Raw genomic sequence first — 25,811 nt, 5'->3', positions numbered from 1 at the left:
TTCCCATGAGGTACAAAACGTCACAATAGTGTTCTCTTTACATTGTTTAAAGGTTTAAAGAAAATTCCGTGATGTATATCTGACGCCTGCATTCTTGATCAGTGTATCAGATATTTGGGCTATTTTTCACTGTCATTCTGATCAAGAATATAGAGAGAACTTTATGGAAGAGTTGAAAAAACCAGTGCCAGGTAATTTGGTTGCCTGGCCTCCGTTCTTGTATTCAGAAGCAACCTCAACAATCTTTTAAAGATCTGGGATATTTATTTTAAAAACATTTTTTGGTTTCATTTTGAAAAATGTGCTTTTCATGAGCTTGGATTTACTTGCTTCCTTTTTTGTTCTTCTCCGCCATGTCAATCCTCATTTTTGTGAGCTTCAAATACAGTCTCAGGGCTCTAGAAAAACTCAGTCCATGTTGTCACACTGGGCTTGCCAATATTCAAACAATTTGGCAATCACACATAAAAACTTCTCTCACTATATTCAGATGGATAGCACCCATGGGAATAACTCGTGAAAGCTGTATCTGTAGTCTGTGCATGCCAAACTTCTAAAAAGCATGGTAAATTTAATCTTCTTGGTTTTGTTTCATCTATGATGATAATGATAGTATTCTCTGCCCCATGCCCTTTAGGGATATCTATCTATAATTTGTATTTTCTTGATAATTATTTACCCCGCATTGTGGATGGATCTGAAGGGGTTATAGGTCATGGTCCATGACTTTTTATTTCTTTCGTTAAGCACAGCTCTATTGGTGCCTTTTCCTCCGCCTTCTTCCAGTTGGAATTAAGAGTTTTGTCTGGTTTTGTTCAAGAGATATAGGCTAAATTTCTAATGTTGCTAAGGAAGATGTCCCTAGGCATAGGCTACTGAGGGCCTAGAAGAAAGGACTGAGACCTTAGATTTGACTCCAGACCAGTGGCACCGCTATGGGCACCCGCATGGCCCCACAATATGCCAACATTTTTATGGCTGACCTGGAACAACGCTTCCTCAGCTCTCGTCCACTCATGCCCCTTCTCTACCTACGCTATATTGATGACATCTTCATCATCTGGACCCATGGGAAGGAGACCCTGGAAGAATTCCACCATGATTTCAACAGCTTCCATCCTACCGTCAACCTCAGCCTAGACCAATCTACACAGGAGGTCCACTTCCTAGACATCACCGTACAAATAAGCGATGGCCACATTAACACCACCCTATACCGAAAACCCACCGACCACTACGCCTACCTTCATGCCTCCAGCTTCCACTCCGGTCACACCACACGATCCATCGTCTACAGCCAAGCGCTGAGGTACAATCGCATCTGCTCCAACCCCTCAGACAGAGACCAACACCTACAAGATCTTCACCAAGCATTCTCAAAACTACGATACCCACACAAGGAAATAAAGAAACAAATCAACAGAGCCAGACGTGTACCCAGAACTCTCCTGCTACAAGACAGGCCCAAAAGAGAAACCTACAGAACTCCACTGGCCATCACCTACAGTCCTCAGCTTAAACCTCTCCAACGCATCATCAGTGATCTACAACCCATCCTGGACAATGATCCCTCACTTTCACAGACCTTGGGAGGCAGGCCAGTCCTCGCCCACAGACAACCTGCCAACCTTAAGCATATTCTCACCACCAACCACGCACCGCACCATAACAACTCTAACTCAGGAACCAACCCATGCAACAAACCTCGATGCCAACTCTGCCCACATATCTACACCAGCAACACCATCACAGGACCTAACCAGATCAGCTACAACATCACCGGCTCATTCACCTGCACGTCCACCAATGTTATATATGCCATCATATGCCAGCAATGCCCCTCTGCTATGTACATTGGCCAAACTGGACAGTCACTACGCAAGAGGATAAATGGACACAAGTCAGATATCAGGAATGGCAATATACAAAAACCTGTAGGAGAACACTTCAACCTCCCTGGCCACACAATAGCAGAAGTAAAGGTAGCCATCTTACAGCAAAAAAAACTTCAGGACCAGACTCCAAAGAGAAACTGCTGAGCTCCAGTTCATTTGCAAATTTGACACCACCAGATCAGGATTAAACAAAGACTGTGAATGGCTATCCAACTACAGAAGCAGTTTCTCCTCCCTTGGTGTTCACACCTCAACTGCTAGCAGAGCACCTCACCCTCCCTGACTGAACTAACCTTGTTATCTCCATACTGATTTATACCTGCCTCTGGAGATTTCCATTACTTGCATCTGAAGAAGCGAGATTCTTACCCACGAAAGCTTATGCTTCCAATACTTCTGTTAGTCTTAATGGTGCCACAGGACCCTCTGTTGCTTTTTACAGATTCAGACTAACACGGCTACCCTTCTGATAAATTTGACTCAGTATTCCATAGGAAGACAGACAGAGGACAGGTTTGATGTGTGATCACAGTAATATTTTTTAGCAAACAGTTGATGTGCTCACGGTAGCTCTGCTAGCAAAATGAGTATTCCCCTTTAGTAAATATTTAAGCACATGCTTAAATCCATCTCTCTTCAGCAAAGCACTTAAGCACAGGGGGACTTATGGTATGTCTACACAGCAAAGAAAAACCTGCGGCTGGCTTATGACAACCGACTTGGGTTCGGGCTGCTGGGTTGTTTCATTGCTGTGTAGGTTTGGGGGCTAAGGATGGAACCTGGGCTCTAGGACCCTGTAAGGTGGGAGCATCCCAGAGCTCAGGCTCCAGCCCAAGCCCGAAATTCTACACACCAATGAAAAAGCTCTGTAACCCGAGCTCTGGCACAGGCCAGCCACGGGTTTTTCCTTGCTGTGTAGACACACCCTCAGTGACCCAAGAGGCAAAATATCATGCAAGATGTATGGTGTCTCTATAAAAGTCAGGAGGAAGAAAACTGAGCAAAGCAACAAAAAGAAAATGTCACATGGAATTGCCCTCATTGAACTGAGAGCATATACTGAAGATGCAAGACTGAATGAAGATGGCTTCAGTCTTTGAACGAGCAGACCTCATGAGGCTCTATACAGCTAGACTAGAACAGCTGGGGGTGACACTGGTTGGGCGCATTCACAGCACTGAACTAAAATCCAGTATCCTTTCATACATTCCAGATCTTCAAGCACACAAAGGAAGACATGAAGTGATCCTTGCCTTCAACCAGGATATTGGACGTGACCTCCAAAAAGAACGCAAGGAAGACTGTGAAGCAGCAGCACCTTACCAGTCCCAAAACAGAAAACATTATCTGAACAGACGTTTCAAATGAAAACACAATTTACTGGATCATTTGACCCCAGATGCCTAGCAAACCATTGCCTGATTCACTAGTGGCACTGATGTCCATGATACTGGATGGGCCAAACATTAACAACTCAGCCAGAACAAGTTTCCATTCATCCATCTACCCTTATTTTGGCACAATTGTTGCAGTACAACAGCAATGTCTGTTGCCATGAAGGAATAGTTTCTCAACAAAGCTTGAGAAACTCCTTTACCAGTCTATGTTGGTTTGATGCTTTATGCACAGACATGAAAAGTGACCTAGTAGATACCTTCTTTAAACTTGGATTGTCCATTTCCTATTACAGAGCGTTAGCCATCTCTACCTACATGGGAAACAGTACATGCCAACACTTGGAGGATGAGAATGTAGTCTGTCCTCTAAAGCTTTGGGATGGTCTGTTCACTTCTGCAGCCATAAACACCACAAACCATAATCCCAGCTCCACCACGGCAACAGACTCCTTTCACGGAACCAGGATATCAATTTTTCAGCATGCCAGTACTCAAGTGGAGGGGTTTGTCCACGGAATTCCCACCCTGGACTGCGACACTACAGCACCACTGAAGAAGACTATATCCTCACTTCTAGAGTCTTACACAATTGTCCCACCACTGATCTTGGAAAAAAACCAATGCTTCCATTTCTGCCACAAATAATGAAATCAAGACTGACTGCCAACTGATTGCCCAAGCCCTACAAGAAGAATGCCAGTGGCTTGAACAAGTAAGGTAATCAACAAATCTTAATACCTTCAACAGAGATCAAGACATTTCCTGGGCAGCTTACTAGGCCAGCAAGCAGCCAGTGGCAGACTTCATCCCAGACATTCACTGCACTTCTTCCCATCTCCTTCCCAGAGGATTCCAAGTCTGTGGCACTAATTCATCACACCATGGATGTGAAAAGGAATGCTGTACACCACCTAAACCCATGCCAACTGTCAGTGATCACTATGGATCACCCTCTTGTCACCATAACCAAACAAACAGACATAGTGGATCTGGCCTGCTGGATACGGAGAGGACAAATCTGTCATCATGCTGGGTGGTCTTCATCTGGAAATGGCAAGTCTAAAGTTGACTGGAGACTGGCTTAGATAGTGGATGGATGGAAGCCCTTATTCAGGCCAAAGTGGCCTCCCCAGGAAAGGCTGAGTCCTTGAAAGTGTCTCATGTCTCACCAAATAACTGTCAGCAGTTTGTACATCTTTCTCCGAAATGCAAACACACAGTATACCCAAAATCTCATGGGAGATGAGGCCCCCACAGTGTATGATCAATGATGTGACAAGTGAAAACTAGAAAACTCACTGTTCCACTTCTGGGAAATCACACTTCCTCTGGAGCTTCCTGTATTGACCTATGTGCTGTCAATCCACCAGGCAAACTTTCCTCTCTATATTGATTGCCTTGGAAAGCTGTCACCTTGGTTCCTCGCACTAGCTCATACTAATTAAGCTCATTAGGTGCCTGTTCAACCCCAAGACTTGGTAAGCCTTCACACAGTGCATCCACGCAGCTAAACAGTTCCTAAATGGGAACTTCACTGTTTAGGAGACACAGAACGTTTTCTCTGCAATAGCACTTGACCAAGGGAGCCCCTGGAAGGCATTGGAAGATGCAATCCCTGCTTTCATGGGTTTGTCTGATGTACCATAGTCTACAGATGGTGGAACAATGTCTCTGTTAGAGTGTTTTGTTGTGCTTCTGTACGACAGGACAATTGGCACAAACAGTGCTGGTGAGATCCATAAGACTATGGAATCCCTCCCACAGCTACTTTAGTTCAATACATTAGGCAAACTACAAACCAAGAAGGACATCCCTGGGGTCATGCCTTGATACCTGCTCCTGAGCGCCCTCACTCAAGGAATGAGGATGGGTTCAGGGCACTGATGGACAACCCTCCCAGAAGCAAGTGATTATTGTCACGATCTCCTAAGATATGGCTGCAAAAGGGGGTGCCAGGCAAGGTGTCAAGGCAGCACCGGGTTGCACAGCCCTGTGCCACTGCAGTGGGGAATGAGATGTTTCAATAAATTGAAGACAGACAGACTTTCTTGTTTCTTAGTTTGTTTTAGGCTGCATGTTTATGTAAGCTGTCTTTTCAATCTTTTTGAGACAGCAATATCCTGTTATGTATAGATCAATCTAAAATATCGCTATAAAAAAAAGAAATGTAACTTTCCATTCATGAACAGAAACTTGTAAGCTTATTGTGTTATTTTTCTATATAATTAATATTTTAGTAAATACTCCCTGATGACGTGCTACAGAGTGTATTAATTCTTAATATTTTTGTATAAATCTCAAGCTATCACAATTCATTACTTTAGTTTTTAGAACACATAAGACAATAGGCATATATAAATATCCAAAAATAAAAACCCACCGGAATAGTTTAATATCATAAGCAGTTAGTATCAGAAAAAACATCAATAAAAATAATACATTCAGAATTTAAAATGGCTGACAGAGCCAATATGGCATGAGTTGGCTATGGCCCCATAGCAGAAAATCTTTATTAGGTCATGCCCTAAGATTCTGCTAAATTTCATGCTTTTATCAAAACCCAGAATTCTTTCAAAAATCTGATTGGCTACCAGTAAACCTAGCAGAATACTAGTACACTTTGCATCTGTTTTATTTTATGCAAATAAGGCTTGACGCATTCACACCTGATTCATTTGGAGGAAGAGAAGAGAAACACTTTTGCAGCCTGTTCCCACAACAGCAGTAGCAGCACAAGCACAAGTATGGAATCTGAGGAAGCAGGCCAGGAAATGTTTGCTGTAAATACGTTTTCACTGTGTTGGGTTTTTTTAACCTCAAAAATAACTAAAATAAATTTACAGCAAATTTTTCCAGTTCAATAATATGTTGGCTCATGTTCTTGTTTTCTCCTGGCTTTCCTATTTCTTTTATGATTGTTTATTCCTTTCACACACTGTAATCCCTTTACACACTGGCTGCTTCTGCTACCCAGTAAAACAACAAGAATCCATGTAAATCCTACTACTTGCATTAAGTAAGGAACGAAAGAATAGAAAACAGAGAGAGAAAGAATCAAGCATATGTCCATTCATCCATATTCAGCCGAAGAAGAACCTACAAGAACACTTGTGCCAGGGGAGTCACTGCATTCAGCTGAAGGTAGGAATATTCTGACTTCCTGGCTCCTTTCTTCCACCTTTGAGGTAGCAGTACATCCTCAAAGCTATGCTTAGTTCCAGACTGCAAGAAATGTAATTATTTCCCTTGTCATATCTACATACTCATTAGGAATGGTTTGGCCAGTTCTTTGTGGGCAGATAAGACCTTTCAAAGCCATTATTAGCATTTTAATGTTAGTGAAAGGCAGTTTTCTAAAGATATAAACATCAGGGCCCTGATCCAAAGCCCAGTAAAATCAATGTCAAGGCTCCTACTGATTTCAGTGGGTTTTGGATTAGACTCTAGAGATGTGATACTCAATTAGATCTACCGATGGGCCAATTTGAGAATTTTATGACAAGAGGTGTGCCATTTGTACAGAAGGCTAACAAAATAAAATTTAAAAAAATAATGTTCGTTGCCAATAAAGACTTTAATTGCAATGTAAGTATTAGTGTTTCTATCTTTTAACAAAGTTTATATAAATCAACGTTATTACCTGTGTTTGTGTTAATCTCTAATAGGAGAGGTGACATCGATGACCTCTGGCAAGCTTTGTAAGAGGTCAAGGCAAGGCGTATGCACTGGTGAAGATGCTAATCTGCCAGGCAATTGCAGTGTTGGTTTTTTTTATAATATTCATTGTAGAAAACACAGATTTGCAGAGGTACATTGATCTGAATGTTAAAAGATAGATGGCTAGATTCTGGCTATTTTGAAACTGGTCAGCATATTGAGTCCAGAATTCAAAGTCCCACTTCTCTGAATTTTGCCTTCAAAATATCTGAGTTCTGGAGCATTAAAATTTCTAATTGAAAGGCACCTTCATAAACTGAATCAAGCATAAATATCATAAATTAAAATTACCCAGCAAAAATTGTTGTGCAGCAACAGGTCACTTATTCACTAAAACATCTTGTAAAAGGGCTTTAAAAAGATGATGTTGCAAGCAAGAAGTTGAGTGTAGGTAGTTCACTAATCTCATCACAATACCCATTGCTTTTTTCAAATCCCCAGACAACTTATTGCACAGGACAGTCTGGTGAATGATGCAGTGAAGTGTATTTAATGACGAGAGTATTGCTGCCAAACGTGAAGCAAAGCCCTTCACTTTCCCTGTCAGAGCGGGACCTTGGTCTGTAACAAGCAAGTTTACTTTCTGCAGATCTAAACCTTTTCTTTTTTTCCTTCCAAAAAAGCATTTTACCCTTTTCAAAAATGATGTCTCCTATGGAGTAGGTTTCTAATAGTATTAAGCACAACCAATTCTTCTTTGGAAATATCATCAACATAAAATCTAACAAACAACATTAACTAGGCAGTGTTACTTAAATCACTTGATTCGTCCACTGCAAGAGACATGTTTGGCATTTTTTTAAATTGGAAACAGTGCTGACAAACAATCCTCTTAAAATATCTCCAATCTTCGCACTGCCATGGAATCAGACAGGGGAACTTGCTTCACATGGTTCACAATGTCATCTTTGTTTTTATCACTGGCAAAAAGCTCCTCCAGCATTTCCAACGTGCATGCCTTTACAAGCTCAGGATCCACGAAAGGCTTTTTCTTTTTTCCTAGTACCAACATTATTTGAAGAGAAGCAGCTGTTGCTTTTTCCTGTTCAGTCGCTGATGTTGTGAGAATGACATTTGAAGTGTGTGATATGAACATTTCAGGTTTTCAATTTTGTCATGTCATGCAACACTGACAGGAGGATAGGCCACATTGAATCAAAGCACAAGAACTTCAATGTGGCACCTCACGTTGATGACCTTACAGACAGACACAGAGGTTTTGCATTTAAATTAAATGGCATAATAAAAAGAGAATCCACTGTCCAGTTTGGGTTAAAAGCTCTGTTTTCGCTGTCAACTTTGCGACGGTTACTCCCACTCGCATTCATTTTTGGGTCCATTTCCATCACTAATGAAAAAATGGATGGCATCCTAGCTCAATTTTAGCCAATGCTATCACGAAAATGTAAGATCCAGTAAGTAGTGCTTAATTTGTTCAGAAGCTTGCTGGAGCTGAGCCCCGGCACCTCTTTCATTATAAATTAAGCACTGCCAGTAAGTTACTTAGTAAGGAATTCATAGGCAAGTGATAGGCAGCATATCACTGTTCATGAATTTAATTATAAACACTTTTTAAGGTGAGCTGGCGGGCCACAGAGGAAGTCTTGGCAGGCCACATTTGGCTCACGGGCTGCCTATTGAGTATCACTGCTTTAGAGGAACTAAGCTTGTTGGTCCTCTGGGGTAGTTCTACACAAGGATAAAAGACCCGCGGCTGGCCCAGGTCAGCTGACTCGGGCTCCCAGGACTCAAGCTATGCAACCTACCCTCCAGCCTCACAGGGTCCCAGAACTTGGGCTCCAACCCGAGTCCAAATGCCTGCACAGTGATTTTTAATCCTGGAGCCCAAGTCAGCGGACCCAAGACAGCAACTGTTTTTTTATCCCTGTGTAGACATAATCCATCTTTCTGAGACTAAGGATAACAATTTTAATATCATAGTCAATATAAATAAAAAACAGTTATTAACCTTCCGTAACTGCTGTTCTTCGAGATGTGTTGCTCATATCCATTCCACATTAGGTGTGAGCACGCCACATGCACCATTGCCGAAGAGTTTTCCCTTAGTGGACCTAAGGCTCTAGCACCCTCTCTGCCACGTGCTCATGCACTGGTATAAGGGGTGCCGCTGGTCACACACCCTCTCAGTTGCTTCTTGCAGTTCAACTCCGACAGAGGGGTACAGAGGTGAGTCATGGAATGGACATGAGCAACACATTTCGAAGAACAACTGTTATGGAAGGTTGGTAATTGTTTTTTCTTCTTCGAGTGCTTGCTCATGTCCATTCCACATTAGGTAACTCACAAGTAGTACCTCAGGAGGTGGCCTCGGAGTTCATGAACATGCTGACTGCAACACTGCTCTGCCAAACTTGGCGTCATCCCGAGCCTGTTGGGTGATGGCGTCTGTCTGCTCTGAGAATAATGAGGAGCCTTCAAAGGGGAGGTCCTGGATGGATTGCTGGACCTCATGAGGAAGTCCCAAGGATTGGAGACAAGAGCATCATCTCATGGTGACAGCAAAGGCCATTGTCCTGGCTGCCACATTGGCTGCATCCAGAGCAGCATGAAGAGCGGTCCTAGCCACATTCTTACCCTCTTCCAAGAGGACAGAAAATTCCTGCCTTGAGTCCTGAGGCAGAGAGTCCTTAAATTTTGCTAAGGAGTCCCATAGATTGTAGTCATATCTCCCCAGTAAGGCTTTCTGGTTAGAGATACGCAGCTGTAGGCTACCCATTGAATAAACTTTCCTCCCAAACCAGTGCAGTTTTTTTGCATCCTTTTGTTTGGGGGGGGGGGGGGTAGTCAGGGCTGGTGCAAGGAAGTTTCACACCCTAGGCGAAACTTCCACCTTGCGTCGTCCCCCACCCTAGCCCTGCGGCAGCTCCCGGCCCCCCCACCCCCCTCGCAGCAGCTTCCCCCCCGCCCCCCCGGGGAGCCGTGGGGCAGCTCCTCACCCCAGCTCACCTCTGCTCCGCCTCCTCCCCGAGCACGCCGCCCCCGCTCTAATTCTCCTCCCCTCCCAGGCTTGCAGTGCCAAACAGCTGATTGGCGCTGCAAGCCTGGGAGGCGGGAGAAGTGGAGCGGCGACCGCGCACTCGGGGAGGGGGCATAGGAATGCTGTTAAAAAAAAAAAAAAAATTGGGGGCACTGCTTTTTGGCACCCCATGCAACCTCCTAGTTTGCCTTAATGGTAGCACCGGCCCTGGGGGTAGTACTTATCTGGCCCTGCCTTTCCCTCTTGTTGGCTGCTGACACAACAAAGGATCCTGGGGGAGGGTGGGAATACAAGTACTCACACCCACTTGTTGACACAGAATATTTCTTTTCTTCCCTCTTTGAGGTGGGGGGCAGACAAGGAGTTTGCCACAGGGTCTTGACTGGACCATTACAGCCTCATTAATGGCTAAAGCCACTTTGGAGGGAACTGCTGCAGCCAGAATGTCAATAAGGCTGTGGGATGATTCCTTAAGCTCCTCAATCTCCAGCCCCAGGTTAGCTGCTATCCAATTCAGAACATCCTGATGGGCCCTGAAATCGTCCTGTGGAAGCGAGCTACTCAGCCCCAAGATGGCCTCATCTCAGGAGGAGGAAGAGAAGGAGGAGGCGTCTTGCACCAGAAGAGGGACTCCTTCCTCTTCCTCAACCACAATGACATCCGCGGGAACCACAACCTGAACATCAGTATTGGTAAAGGAATCATGGTCTGGTGCCAAGTGGGAAAAGACGGTAGCCCGCCTCTCAAAAACCACTGAGTATGATCAATGGGAGGGAGGACCCGGTACCAGGGGAAAAACCCCAGGGTTCCAGTATAGCCAGTGCATAGGCCACTGACCTGTTGGCCAGGTGCTGGCGGGGGATCTTCACAAAGGTCCGATGGTGCATAAGCTGCGCACCAGTGGTGGCCCTTAGGCTGAACGTAGGGTTTCCCTTTGGGCTCAGAAGAAGAGTCCTCCCTCAGTGACCACAGTGGAGCAGTAGCCTTCTCTGCCTCTATTTGGTGCTGGGAGTCCAGGGACCAATGGAGGACCGGAGATGGTTGTGACAGGAGCAGCTTGCCCCTAGAAAGTCTGGGGGGCCTGATGCAGGGAAGGAGCTCGAAGCTCCATGCTCCTTCCTACTCAAGGACATCATAGCCAGTGGCTGTCCCATCAGAGTCAGGGGAACCGGGAGTGAAAGTAAGTCTCTAGCCACTGCAAAGCCCTCCAGGGTTGATGGAACCACTGGATTGCTGGTGCCACAGTGCCTTATGGGTGTTGGCAGAGGGTCCCGTAGCAGACTCACTCTGAGTGGAGTCAACAGTGCCCCTATAGAACTGGGGGTGGAGGAGTTGGAGGAATGGCCCAACGCAGCTCGCCCTCTGCTGCTTTCCCTATGCTTGTCCTTCTTCTGCATCAGCAAGTGCCCTGTGTTGGTGCGTTACTTTTTGTGCTTCTTCCATGGCACTGGACATGGTGAATGGTGCTAGGAAGAGCACAGTGCTGGAGGAGTGCTTCGCACTGAGGTCAAAGTGCTTGGTGCAAAATCAGAGTGGGTTGGCTCTGAGACGGGCTTCCATTAGGATAGGCTTCAGTCTTATTTCTCTATCTTTTTTGTGTGAGGTCTAAAGTCCCAACAAATCTGGCACTTAGCCTCACATGAGTTACTCCCAAGCACTTCACTCACAGGCCTAGATCTGCTGCAAGAGGCACAAGGTTTGAAGCCCAGGGACTGGGGCATGCCCAGGCCCTGGGGTGAAGAGTCCCTCAATGATAGGGACTATCTATTTACACTAATGCTAACTACAATATCTATATACACTAAAACTGTACTTAAACTAACAAACTATGAATCAGAGTCCACTGAGAAGAAGCCTTGCCGAAGCAAGAAGGGTTGTTCCAGCAACCGTAACGAGAGGTAAGAAGGATCTGAGAGGGTGCCTGGCCAGCGGCGCCCCTTATACCGGTGCAAGAACCAGCCCCACAAATACCACCAAGGGAAAAATCTCTGGCAACAGTGCACATGGCAGGCACACACCTAATGTGGAATGGACATGAGCAAGCACTCGAAGCAGAACCACAGATAAATGAAGTAAACAATTCTTTGTAACAGTACCTTTAAGTAATGAGCAGATTGTCTCTTTTACTGACCTCAGGATAGACAAAGGCCTTACAGACCCTAATGATAAAATTAAGTACTCCGGTTTGCTTCCCCTCCACCTCCCCACCTATTTTATATAAGGATTCACTAATGACTCACGAAAAACTTTGGCATTCTAAACAATGCTATATATGTCTTATTTTCCGTGGGTCATTTGTACATGTGCACGAAAAACCAGGTGCAGCCTGCAGGCTTTTGGCAAATTCTCATGGCAGCCCTCACTGCTGCAAAGTTTGTGCACGACTGACTTGGGGTCCTGAACATGATACACCTATATGAAGTATTTAATACACAATCTCACCTTTTCTTAAAAAAGCACAAATATACGTGAACGAACAAACCTTTGTGCAGCGAAGACTTGTCTGTAGTGTTCCATTTTTATACTTCAGTTTGGATAAAAACCAATAAAAAGGCACCTCACATCACTAAAGATACTACTGTTTTACTGTTCTAAAGAAAAGTAGCATCTTAGACACAAAGAAGTAAGTTAAGACAGCAAAACTTTCATCTGGGCTGACAATTTCTATATCAAGTTTCAGCACAAGAATTCGAAACAGGCAAGTCAAATTCTGGAAAAATAAAAAAGTCAGGGTTTATTATGGAAATGCTGGCAGAGCTTTCATTATAATGATACTTGGTGAGACTACTATATTTTAGAATTGTATATAGCACAGCAAGTATGAGGACTAAGTAAAATGTAAAAATGTCTCTGTAGTTTATAACATAAAGGGAGTTCTATGTGGTTCTATAAAATCTGACCGAAATAAAATGTGACTTGATAGGAAAAGAAACTCAGTGCTGTGGAGGAAGAATAGTCTGGAGATCTGCATCCTGTTATTACACCAACTCTGCCTCAATTTTACCATCTATAAAATGGAGAAAGTACATGCACGTTATGTGGCTGAAGTCAAGCTTACAAAACAAACACTTTGAGATCCTCTAAAACTAATGGAAGATGCTGCAGAGACGCAAACTATTATAATGAGAAGCAGAACTGAACAGAATGCAACATTAAGAAATCAGCACTTGGCAATATATACTTAAGATCAAAAATGGAAAAAAAGTTATATCTTAAAAAGTATGAAAAATATTAACTTAGTTACGTCTCTCTGACCACCTAGCCATTGCCACACAGGGAACTGGATTACCCTAGTGTGACAGACCCAGACCAGTGGGGTACAGGAGTCTGGTAGAGGGCAAATATACTGGTCACTGGATGAGTAGTTTTCTGTTCCCTGAGTGACCAGAACAGGGGCTGCACTAGAGTAATCAGGAATCCGCTAGAACCAGTTAAGGCAGGCAGGCTAATTAGGACACCTGGAGCCAATTAAGAAGAAGCTGCTAGAATCAATTAAGGCAGGCTGATCAGGGCACCTGGGTTTTAAAAGGAGCTCACTTCAGTTTGTAGTGCCAGTGTGAGGAGCTGGGAGCAAGAGGCGCAAGGAACTGAGAGTGAGAGGGTATGCTGCTGGAGGACTGAGGAGCACAAGTGTTATCAGACACCAGGAGGAAGGTCCTGTGGTGAGAATAAGGAAGGTGTTTGGAGGAGGCCATGGGGAAGTAGCCCAGGGAGTTGTAGCTGTCATGCAGCTGTTACAGGAGGCACTATAGACAGCTGCAGTCCACAGGGCCCTGGGCTGGAGCCCAGAGTAGAGGGTGGGCCCGGGTTCCCCCCAAACCTCCCAATTGACCTGGACTGTGGGTTCTTCCAGAGGGGAAGGTCTCTGGGCTGTTCTCCAACCCACATGGTGAATCTCTGAGGCAAGAAAATCCGCCAATAAGCGCAGGACCCACCAAGATAGAGGAGGAACTTTGTCACACTAGGTTGATGGAAAAACCTCTTTGTGACACTGGTAGACTAGGTGACAGCTCATGCCAAGGCCCCTAGGCCTCATTGAACACTCATAAATGCATAGCTGGAAACGAGTCTGGCTCACCTGCATGGTAGCATTATCGAAACAGATATTAGAGTTATAACAATGTGTTTACTGTTTAGACTTTATGGAAGGCTTGTAGGATGCTGCATGTATCAATCCTACTTATAATAGCTGTATACCATGTTATAAGGTAATCTTTAAATGTTTGATCTGTAACTATAAAAATGTTTGTTAAGACTGTAAATTCCCCCCAGTCATGGGAGAAGCCTTACCAAGTGTGCAATATTAGTTCACTCCAAGAGGTGTTATCTCCTGCCCAGGAAGGACTACTGAATCCAAATGGGCCATTGTGGAACAAAGACTTTGTTGATTGCTCCCCCCACCCAACCATGAAAAGGTGATATGCAGGCACTCTCATCCCATCAGCTTGGATTCTGAGGTGAGAGGGGATAAAAATCCCTGACAAGAATAACCTCGATCTTTTATGCTGTTTGGACTTTGAGCAAGAGATCCCCATGCTTCTTGGCATGGGTCAGCCTTAAAGGACATAGAGAGATGTTTATTACAGAAGCTTATATTAGCTTTTTAAATCTAAGGCTGTAACTCATTTGTTTAAGTTTCCTGTTTTAACCTTGTAAATAGCTCTTATTTCTTTCTTAGTTAATAACTCTTTAGTTAGTTTATTACAGAATTGGCTACAGGTGTTGTCTTTGGGTTGAGATCTGAGTACAAGTGACCGGGGTAAGTGTCTGGTTCTTTGGGACTGGGAGTAACTGAATACTGGGATGATTTTTGGAGTCAAGTGACCACCTATCACATAGACCTGTGTCGCAAGATAGACTGGAACGCCCATGGGACTGTCTGTGACTCCACTGTAAGACTGTTTAGTTGCTGTGTAGACACACCGTAACTAGACACCTGCAGCTGGCCTATGCCAGCCGACTTGGGCTCACAGATATCAGGCTGCAGGGCTGTTTCGCTGCTGTGTAGACTTCTGGGCTCAGGCTAGAGCCTGGGCTCTAGCACCCTGCAAGGTGGGAGGGTCACAGAGCTCAGGCTGAGCCAAGAAATCTGCACAGCAAGGAAGCAGCCCTGTAGCCCGAGCTCCGCAAACCCGAGTTGGTTGGCATGGGCCAGCTGTGGGTTTTCATGTGCTGTGGAGACATATCCTCATAGTGCTTTAGGAGTTCTCACTTGTTACTGGGTGGTGAAATCTAATTATAGAACATACAAACAGTTTGGGGTTTCTGCCTTGAGGTTGGCACTCACTGTCGTGAGCCATTCCAAACAGCATGACACCCTTCCATCAGTGTAGGAAGCATCTGCACTACAGTGCTACAGCAGCATAGCTGCAGCACTGCAGCTGTACCACTATAGCCCCTGTAGCGTAGATATGGCTTTAGCTTGTTGCCCTTTGTCCTTTTTCTCCAGATTTACTTATTCCTTTATACACTACTTGAACCTCTCTTTTAAAATATTACAATTTGTAAGATTTGTTCTCCATGGGTGACTCATTTTTATTTATTTTAACCTTCATTTCTCCTTTCTGTCATCTTAATATTCTCTATTTGTCCCAATTTAGATTGTAAAATTTTCAGGGCAGGGACTGTATTTTTAATCTGTGTAAGAGACCATTAAGGGGGTGGTGGTGGTGGTGGTAGTAGTAGTAATAAGAATCATTAGATTATAAAAATATTTTGCATTACATGCTCTGGGACCCTACAATACAAAACATACTATGGACTCCAGTGAATACATCAGAACAGACATACTGAGTCAGACCAAAGGTCCATCTAACCCAGCATCCTGCTTCCGACAGTGGCCAATGCCAGGTGACCCAGAGGGAATGAACTGAACAGGTAATCATCAAGTGATCCATCCCCTGTCATCCATTCCCAGCTTCTGGCAAACAGAGGCTAAGGACACCATCCCTGCCCATCCTGGCTTATAACCATTGATAGCCCTATCCTCCATGAACTTATCTAGACTTTTTTGAACCCTGTTATAGCCTTGGCCTTCACAACATCCTCTGGCAAAGAGTTCCATGGGTAGACTGTGCGTTGTGTGAAAAAATACTTCCCTTTGTTTGTTTTAAACCTGCTGCCTATTAATTTCAGTTGGTGACCCCTAGTTCTTGTGTTATGAGAAGGAGTAAATAACACTTCCTTATTTACTTTCTCCACACCAGTCATGATTTTATAGACCTCTATCATATCTCCCTGCTTAATTGTCTCTTTTCCAAGCCGAAAAGTCCCAGTCTTATTAATCTCTCCTCATATGGCAGCCATTCCAAACCCCTAGTCAGTTTTGTTGCCCCTTTTCTGAAACTTTTCCAACTCCAATATACCTTTTTTGAAATGGGGCAACCACATCTGCATGCAGTATTCAAGATGTGGGCATACCATGGATTTAAATAAAGCCAATCTATCCCTTTCTTAATGATTCCTAACATTCTGTTCACTTTTTTGACTGCCGCTGCACATTGAGTGGATGTTTTCAGAGAACTATATACAATGACTCCAAGATCTCTTTCTTGAGTGGTAACAGCCAATTTAGACCCCATCATTTTATATGTATAGAATGCTATATTGCAGTTTGGCAGTGTTTTGGGAAAGCAGTTCACACCTTTTCATGTCCATCTTGCCATCAAGTACAATTCATATAACAAAACTGATATTTTCCCACCCTCTTATCTTTAACATAGCATTAGAATGAGTCTAGCAAGTCAGGCAGTCTTTCTGCGAGACATCACACACCCATATAACTAACTTAAAATTCTGTACTTTTTGTGTGGCTCAAATTTAGCAACCCACTAAGCATCTGACTGTCAGATATTATCTTTTTCACTTCTCTTTTATTATTTTTTAAATAAACACACACATACACCCAAGCGGGTCATCTTATGTTAACACAACTGTTTGCATCTCTTGCATGTAACAGATACATTAGAGACGGACCCAAACAACAAAGTTCAGATCTGGATTTAAACTTCTTCGAAGTCACAGATTTCATTTGGCCCTTCTCCTCTTTTCATAATAATACAATTGAAGGCCTTGGTAACACGGCTATTAGTAACTTTAACGTTGTACAAGTGTGATGGCACTGAAGGATTTTGAAGGGTCTATTATATATATTACTTGTACTGTCCTGGAAAAGGTTGGGAACGAACTTAGCATTTCACTTGATGCTATGACAACACTGAAAGCAATGGATGCTTTAGTAACTAGAATCTAAGTTATGACTAACCAAAAATATTGCATGACTACTGTTATGTTAATGGAATGCACTGTAACGGCAATATTTTGATCATCTCTCAACAAAACAATGACTGATATTTATGTAAAAACAGACTTGAAATAATGTTATAACAGCAGAATGTCAACATGAATAGTAATTTGATAGGCAAAGGTCTGTTGCTTACTATACTGGAGTTTGCTTTGCTTTATTTTTTCCCCTACACTAAGAAACCATTGCTACTATAGCTATTACATTTCACAGTTATGTTGACATAGGTTTATTTCTCAATATTTTTGTAAAGCACTGTCATGGGGTAGGTACAGGTCACAAAAGGTGAGAAGAAGGGAAAACTGTATCGCAGACGGTTAGGTCCCTTGTTCATGACCCTATCAAATGTGGTAGTACAGCCTAGTGGCCAGTGTCAATAAAGCAGCCCTTCCTCCCAGAGCAGCGGGGTCCAATGGCCAGAGTCAATAAGCGGCCCTTCTACTCAAGGGAGCGTGATCCAGTGGCTGGAGTCCATAAGCAGCCCTTCCACCAGGGCAACATGATCTAATGGCCAGAGTTAATAAGTGGCCCTTCCACCGGGACAGCGTGGCCTACTGGCTGGAGTCAATAGAGTAGTCCACCCCGTGGAATTGTGTGGCCTATTGGTCAGATGGGGAAGTGGGGTGCCACTTACAGGGGTGTGGTGCCCAGGGTAGCGGGACTTGGGCCCTCCCTGCTCCTCCAAGTCCCAGCTCAGGGCCCTGGTGGTGGTGAGGGTGCTCACCACCAAATCAGCAGGGAGGCTCCTGAAACACACTGACTGGTTCCTCAGCTCACTCCCCTGGACTTCTTCCTACTTTTTCTCCCTCAGCAATGCTCCACTGTTCCCCCGGGTCTCTGAGGTCCTCAAGTAGCATAGCTCCTGCTGGTGCAGTCTCTTCTCTGGGCTCATCAGGCAGCCCAAAGTCCGTTTAGAACTCTGTGTGCCGTAGGAAGCTCCCCAGAGAGCCTGCAGTCTGCGTCCTCCCCTTTCAGCAGCCTGCCCGCACTGAGTTGGGCTGCTTCCTTTTATACTCTGCCTCCAGGCTGACCATGCCCAGCAGAGTTGGAGGGGTGGGCCTTCCTCAGCCTGCAAAGCAGAGTTAACCTTTTCAGAGCTGGTGCAGGGTAGGTACACCCTGTCACAAGCACTTTGTTACAATTTGTTCTGTAACAGTGGTTCCTAAACTTTTTTCTGCCAAGGCCACCTTTGGCATCTGACTAAATGTCCCGGACCCCTTTCATTTCCGGTACCACCAGAATGCTCCCACCAGCAAGGGAATGTCCCCGCCAGCATAACCTCTCATGCACCATGCATGAGAGATCACACTGTGCAGAGGACAACATTTTGAGAACAAAATGTAGTCCTCCATACAGCAAAAGTGCCGGAACACTGTTCTGGCCTTGGCTCAAAGGATGGACCCTCACATAACCCACGGCGGACCCCTCAGGGTCTGGGAATCACTGTTCTATAAAATTATATATTATATAAAAAAAGTCTGGCATTACTCAGGAGTTTTACAAATAAATTCACTCATAATAATAATTATTTTATTATGATAGCACCTAGGAGCCCCAGTCATGGTCCAGGATCCCACTGTGCTAGGCACTGTACAAACAAACACCAGAAAGACAGTCCCTACCCCAAAAATCTTACAATCTAATGAAGAAAGAAGAGACATCAGAAAGATGCAGACAGACAAACAGGAATGCTTGGTAATTGGCTACTCTGAACCGTGGCATGGCAGAGCAGTAGCTTTTTCATCCCATAAGACCCAGTCATTTTTATTCTTTATGAGATTGTGTAGAATGGAACCAATGTTATCTGTTACATTCACGGACTGCCTCCAGTACTTTTGTCCACCTGTTTACATATAAGCGGTACAGTAGTTGGGGTTTGTCACACCAAATATGCAGGAACTAGAAGAGGATCATTGATGGTCAAGGTAAATTTTGCCCTGAGGAGATGTGTGAAGGATGTCCAACAAAGAGTGTTGGGTCTCCTGTATCTCCTCCAATGCAATATGTAGTTTCTCTCTCCTAGGCACCTCATAAGGTGCTGAAAGGCCTTGAATCAGCTACATAAGAAGATGGAGGAGACATGACAGCCTCATCTGATGAAGAGGAAGATTTGTGTGAAGGCTCCTTTACTCAGGTGGCTCTTTCGCCCCTGTAATGTCTGCTGTGTAGAAAGACTAGAGGGCGGCAGTTGTGACTCTTGACCTGCCCTCTTATGAGATGGACCCTGTAGAACTGGTCACCATAAGTGGCCCAGGGGTTTCAATAAGCTCACTTCGGTGGGTTGTAAGGGAAAGGGGCAGGACCCCAATATTGTCCTTGTCCTGCTAAATGTTTTGTCATCAGAATGTACCCTGAGTGAAGGAGATTGAAAAGGGGTACCCAGTTTGGACACATCTGAATCTGAGGAGGACTCTTCTACTGTGTCAACTGGTGGGGGGAGGAGGGAGAGAAGGGAAATGGTACTGGTACCAGTGGAAGAGTCAGTAGTGAGAGCCAAAAGAGATACTGTAATTGTATAGGTACCAGAAGCTGTTGATAAGAAGCTACTGGATGGTGTCGAGTTGATACTGTCCAGAAATATATCTGTGAATCCTCAAAGCCTGGAGGCTGGAGGCCATGACGGTACCAGACAGCAAGACATCATTGAAGTTGGTAGCAGAGGGTAACTAGGTTCCAGCAGGTGAGAGGGTAGCGGTGGGGAGTGGCTCTTGGTACCCCTCAGTAACAGTGACTCAGGCTCTTCCAGAGAGGGCACATGGGTCAAAAGACTGGCCAGTACCAGGGACTCCGGGTAGGAAACCCTGGGAGTCAGAATATCTAGTGGTACCAGAGACAGTACTGAAGTACAAGTGGTAAGTCCTTCATGTGAGATTGCTGGAGGCTGTAACAACAATGATTTAGGCCTAGCTCTGGAGTCCTTGCAGACACACAATCTGATGCCAATGTACGTATCACTTTAGATAGTTTATCAGATGATTTCTCAGTACGTGGCATGGTCGTCTTAGTCAGTACTGTGGTCTCAGTACTGGAGAGGACAGGAGCCTCAGCTGCACCCATAAGGAAGACCTGAGACCCAGATCAAGGGAGTGACTTTCCCTTATTCCATTCTGGGGAAGGGGCCTTCTCCTCTTTGCTAATCGTTGTAGAGAGACAATCATTGGAGCTCTCCAAGGACTGGACGTACAGGGGCCTGACTCGGATCCCATGCGTCTCAGCAAGCACTCCATTAACAGAAGTCTGAGCCTGTCTTACCTGAATTTCTTAGATTTGCTCTTAAATCCTGAGTGGATCTTACATTTGGAAGGGATGGGAGACTCCTTGAGAAGCGAAGGCAGCTTGAATGTCCACTACTGCGGGGGAAAGACCTACAGGCAGGTCTGGCAGGTTTTGAAGCCTAGGATCACGAGCATAACCTGCACTTGAGGCAACGGTTCAAATTTCTGAATCAAGCAAAAAAAAAAAGGGGGGGGCGGGGGGGACCCTCCTTTTCAAAAGCACAAATTGTGCTAAACCAAAAATAAAGAAAGAAAATTCTAAGAAAATACAGCAGGGGTAGGTAACTTATGGCACATGTGCCAAAGGCAGCACGCGAGCTGATTTTCAGTGGCACTCACACTGCCCGGGTCCTGGCCTCCGGTCCGGGGGGCTCTGCATTTTAATTTAATTTTAAATGAAGCTTCTTAAACATTTTAAAAAGCTTATTTACTTTACATACAACAATAGTTTAGTTATATATTATAGACTTATAGAAAGAGACCTTCTCAAAACATTAAAATGTATTACTGGCACGTGAACCCATAAATCAGAGTGCATAAATGAAGACTCGGCACACCACTTCTGAAAGGTTGCCAAGCCCTGAAATACAGAAATTTTAGCGAGAGGTGTAGCAAGCCATGGGCTAGCTAGAGGACACCATAATGCTCTGTCTCAAGCTGCCGGCAGCTGAGACAGAACTGGGGTGGTGGCAGGTCCATCTCTCCCTATATGCCAGAGTATGAGGGCATCTAGGGCACACGCATAGATTCACAGACACTGCTGATGAAAAATCTCTGACCCTGAGTGCACAGTTGCGCACACATCTTGACCTCTTGATGTGGTACACTCAGAGACAATACTCTAAGAGCAAAGGATTTTCTACACAGCAGCACCATTGTGACAGATAGAACTGCAGCTTCTCAGCCTGGGCATATGGCAAAAGGAGAGAGACTCTGTATTTCAGGGTACATCTACACTGCATTTGGGAGCATGCTTCCCAGAACGAGCAGGCAAACACACATGCTAGCGCTGCTCAAGCTGACATAATAAAAATAGCAGCATGGCTCCAGCAGTACAGGTAGCAGCTCAGGTTAGCCAGCTGTAGTATAGACATAGTGTAAGACCATCGTCATATGTAAGCAAGACCAGTTAGAAAGAAAAACATCAGAAATGTGACATGGATAGTCTGAAATACTGAGAAACCTTGGACTCTCTCAGAAGTGGCGAGACCAGACTGCAGGAGTGGGGATGTTACAGAGGTTCTGTTATTTTGCAAAGAGCTGTAAGTCTCTGGTACATTTTCAGAAGAAAATGACTGTGATTAAGGAATTTCTTTGTTAACCCTGTGTTCCTTAGTTTGCTGTCAAGTTGTCCCTGAGTGATCACAGCCTAGGCGGGGCCATGAGGGAGAGTGTTTAAACAACTTTGGGGGTGGACCTTTGGAAGTCAGGGTCTGGGGTGGCTGAACTGTGAAGTTCCAGGTCCCAAGGACAGGCTCAGAGAAGAGGTCTGCACCTGGGAATGTGCCTTACAGACATAGAGCTCAAAATAGTGACTAGAAACTGCCAAGACCCAGTTGGCTTGCAAGCACCTGGGACCCTGTAATTAGATCCACTTGCAACATACAGGTGACATTACAGAGGGATAGTGGGCCAGGTTGTAACACAGATCACATTGTTCTGTTCTTGGTTCTGTTACATACTATGTATGAGACCCTTGGACAACCTATTTGTGTGTCCCCTATTTAAAATGGGTTTAACATTAGTTTCCCTACCTCAAAGGGTTGTTGTGAGGCTTGATGTTTACCAAGAATTTTGGAATGTGAGAGTGTAAGATGCTATACACAGGTTTCAGAATAGCAGCCGTGTTAGTCTGTATCCGCAAAAAGAAGAACAGGAGGACTTGTGGCACCTTAGAGACTAACAAATTTATTAGAGCATAAGCTTTCGTGGACTACAGCCCACTTCTTCGGATGCATATAGAATGGAACATATATTGAGGAGATATATATACACACATACAGAGAGCATAAACAGGTGGGAGTTGTCTTACCACCTCTGAGAGGCCAATTAATTAAGAGAAAAAAACTTTTGAAGTGATAATCAAGCTAGCCGAGTACAGACAGACAGTTAGATAACAAGTGTGAGAATACTTACAAGGGGAAATAGATTCAATGTTTGTAATGGCTCAACCATTCCCAGTCCTTATTCAAACCGGCGTTGATTGTGTCTAGTTTGCATATCAATTCTAGCTCAGCAGTTTCTCGTTGGAGTCTGTTTTTGAAGTTTTTCTGTTGTAATATAGCCACCCGCAGGTCTGTCACTGAATGACCAGACAGGTTAAAGTGTTCTCCCACTGGTTTTTGAGTATTTTGATTCCTGATGTCAGATTTGTGTCCATTAATTCTTTCTCTACGCAAAAGAATTAATGGACACAAATCTGACATCAGGAATCAAAATACTCAAAAACCAGTGGGAGAACACTTTAACCTGTCTGGTCATTCAGTGACAGACCTGCGGGTGGCTATATTACAACAGAAAAACTTCAAAAACAGACTCCAACGAGAAACTGCTGAGCTAGAATTGATATGCAAACTAGACACAATCAACGCCGGTTTGAATAAGGACTGGGAATGGTTGAGCCATTACAAACATTGAATCTATTTCCCCTTGTAAGTATTCTCACACTTGTTATCTAACTGTCTGTCTGTACTCGGCTAGCTTGATTATCACTTCAAAAGTTTTTTTCTCTTAATTAATTGGCCTCTCAGAGGTGGTAAGACAACTCCCACCTGTTTATGCTCTCTGTATGTGTGTATATATATCTCCTCAATATATGTTCCATTCTATATGCATCCGAAGAAGTGGGCTGTAGTCCACGAAAGCTTATGCTCTAATAAATTTGTTAGTCTCTAAGGTGCCACAAGTCCTCCTGTTCTTCTTTATGCTATACACAGTAAGTGCTAAGTATTATTAGGTTTCTCCAAATAACAAAATCTATTTTACAAAAATAAGAATTGCATATCCATGAACCTTAGAGGTTTCAAAAAAATGGGGGGGGAGAAGAGAAAGAAGGTGGTTAAGTACCAACAATACTTGTCCAGCTCCATCAACACATGATGAATTTGCACCCTAGACCTTTTGATGCCTCACTGGAATTTCTGAAGCACTGAACAGGTCCTAAAGAACAAGTTTATTTGTATCTAAAAAAAGAAATAAGAGCTTGTTAAATGTACTTAACGGTGCAAAGCTATACACCGGAATGCATAAGTAGGTTTTATACTCTGAAACTGATAAAGAACATTAAACAGTATTACCTATTTTTAATGGGAAAGCCTATGAACTTTTTCTACTTTATGCCATAAACTGCATTAGCAGTCTCAGAGCTGGCTGACTTAATTATCTCAGAAACTTTACTTAATATTTTATCTCCTTGTCTGAATGTCTGGGAGCTCCTTAAACTCAATATATTATACTATAAACCTCGATTAAGAGAGTAATTTGGATTGTTTATCTGTAGCTGAAGGGGGGAAATGAGCTATTTCTTGAGGACCTGCTTTAAACTACCAAGAGATTAATTGTGAATATAAACTACTAGAAGAATTTTGATCTCCTGCAAAGGATCAAACCTCAGACTAAAAAATAATCCTGTTGAACAACAGTTAATGGCTGGAACTGATCAGTGACAGATTAAGAGAATTCAGTTCCTAGAGGGAGAGATTTAAGAGCCCCTAAATATCACAATATAATTTCCAATGTATGATGGAACACTATTATATTTAATAATAATATGGAATGTCGGGTTCCTCTCTAACTTAGGTGCCCTGACCACAGCTCTATCAGCCCTACAGTTAAACTGATCTCAAGACTGACTAGTAATTATGTGAGTAGGAAAATGTATAACCCTTTAAATGTATTAAAATAGCACGTGTCAAGGTGGATAATTTACTAAAAACTACCTGTGCACTGGAATCTACTGATGCTTCCTGTGATATATGAGTTTCTTACTTCCTGGAAAGGAAGTCAACAATTTCTTTTTATGGAGGATTAATGGGTGGCTAGTCCAGACACAGAAAAATTCTTGCCAAAAAACAAAAACCACTAGCAGTTTAAACCTGCTTCATTCAAAAGCGAAATTCCACTGTCAATGAAATCACTAATGCCCCCATAGTCAGGGAACTACGTCTGATTCCTACTGAAGGATCTGCTGGAGTGCAACTGCTTCTTTAGTTGCTAGGTAACAACCAACTAATTATATGCCATTATCAGCACCCTGGAAAAGGAAACTGGCATCTGCTTCCCATTTGGAGATACCAGTGATTGAAATAATAGCAATGCTCTGACTGCCAAAAATCCTTGGTCTCCCAGGGACTGGTTTGTGAATAAAGCAGGTGCTGACTTGAGCATCATCTCTAAAGTTTTAGGTTATGTCGCTTTTGTGATCTTGACCAACATAGCATGCCAGAGGGATGGAGTTGCCGGTCCCAGTCATTGACACATTATTAATGCAGAAAAATATCCTCCCCCTAAATTATGGCTTATCTGATTGGTGAGATGTTAACCACAAAGACCTATTGTGAAGCCTGTACTAGAAACAGAGGGGAAATCAACAGCACTAAGATGGGAACAGGCTGGGAATGAAATGATTTGGAGGAACTTGCTGAGGTCAAGCAGAACTCTTGCAGTCACCTAGCTGTATTTTTTTAAATCCCTGAAATAGATGTCAACAGTGAGCAATGTGGGCCACTATGCAAAAGTCTAAACATGTAGCCTTAATGCATTTCTTTTAATTCATTAGTACATCGCAGTTCCATTCATACTGAGAAGGGAAAATAGGTCTGTCAAGAAACAAAAAAGCCACCCAGCTTCCGAATGCCAAAACCAGAAAATGAATACATTAACTAATGATGTATTTGCATCACACAGAGACAAGAGCTAATGATTTTCATACAGTATACACATGAGTACCCTATCAAAACACTCTGGGTGGTAGGTGAATAAACAAATATGTAAAGAAAGTAGATCCTAAAGACATGCATGGTTCCTTGTATTCATATTCAAATATCTACATCTGATTTAGTCAAATCTGAAAACAACACAAAAAGAATAAGGAAAGATATAAACAGTGGAGATGAATACTTTAAGCATGCATGGCCCCTAGCACAGCCTTGTCTGAGGAGCATACTGAAATGCAGAAAGTTTTACTTTTCATCTTTCCTAATGTTTATGTTCAATTCTTTAACCCTC

General features: G+C 43.6%; 1 protein-coding gene across 6 annotated transcripts in view; it reads right to left on the bottom strand.

The window, feature by feature from the left end:
* The window catches only part of NUBPL (NUBP iron-sulfur cluster assembly factor, mitochondrial), a 171,365-nt gene that overhangs the window by 100,998 nt on the left and 44,556 nt on the right, over nt 1-25,811 (bottom strand). The gene's annotated exons all lie outside the window — the stretch shown is intronic.

The sequence above is a fragment of the Chrysemys picta genome, chromosome 4, assembly GCF_011386835.1.
Source record: "Chrysemys picta bellii isolate R12L10 chromosome 4, ASM1138683v2, whole genome shotgun sequence".
Lineage (NCBI taxonomy): Eukaryota > Metazoa > Chordata > Testudines > Emydidae > Chrysemys > Chrysemys picta.
Note: the sequence above shows the minus strand (reverse complement) of the source record. Positions and strands in the feature narration are given on the sequence as shown.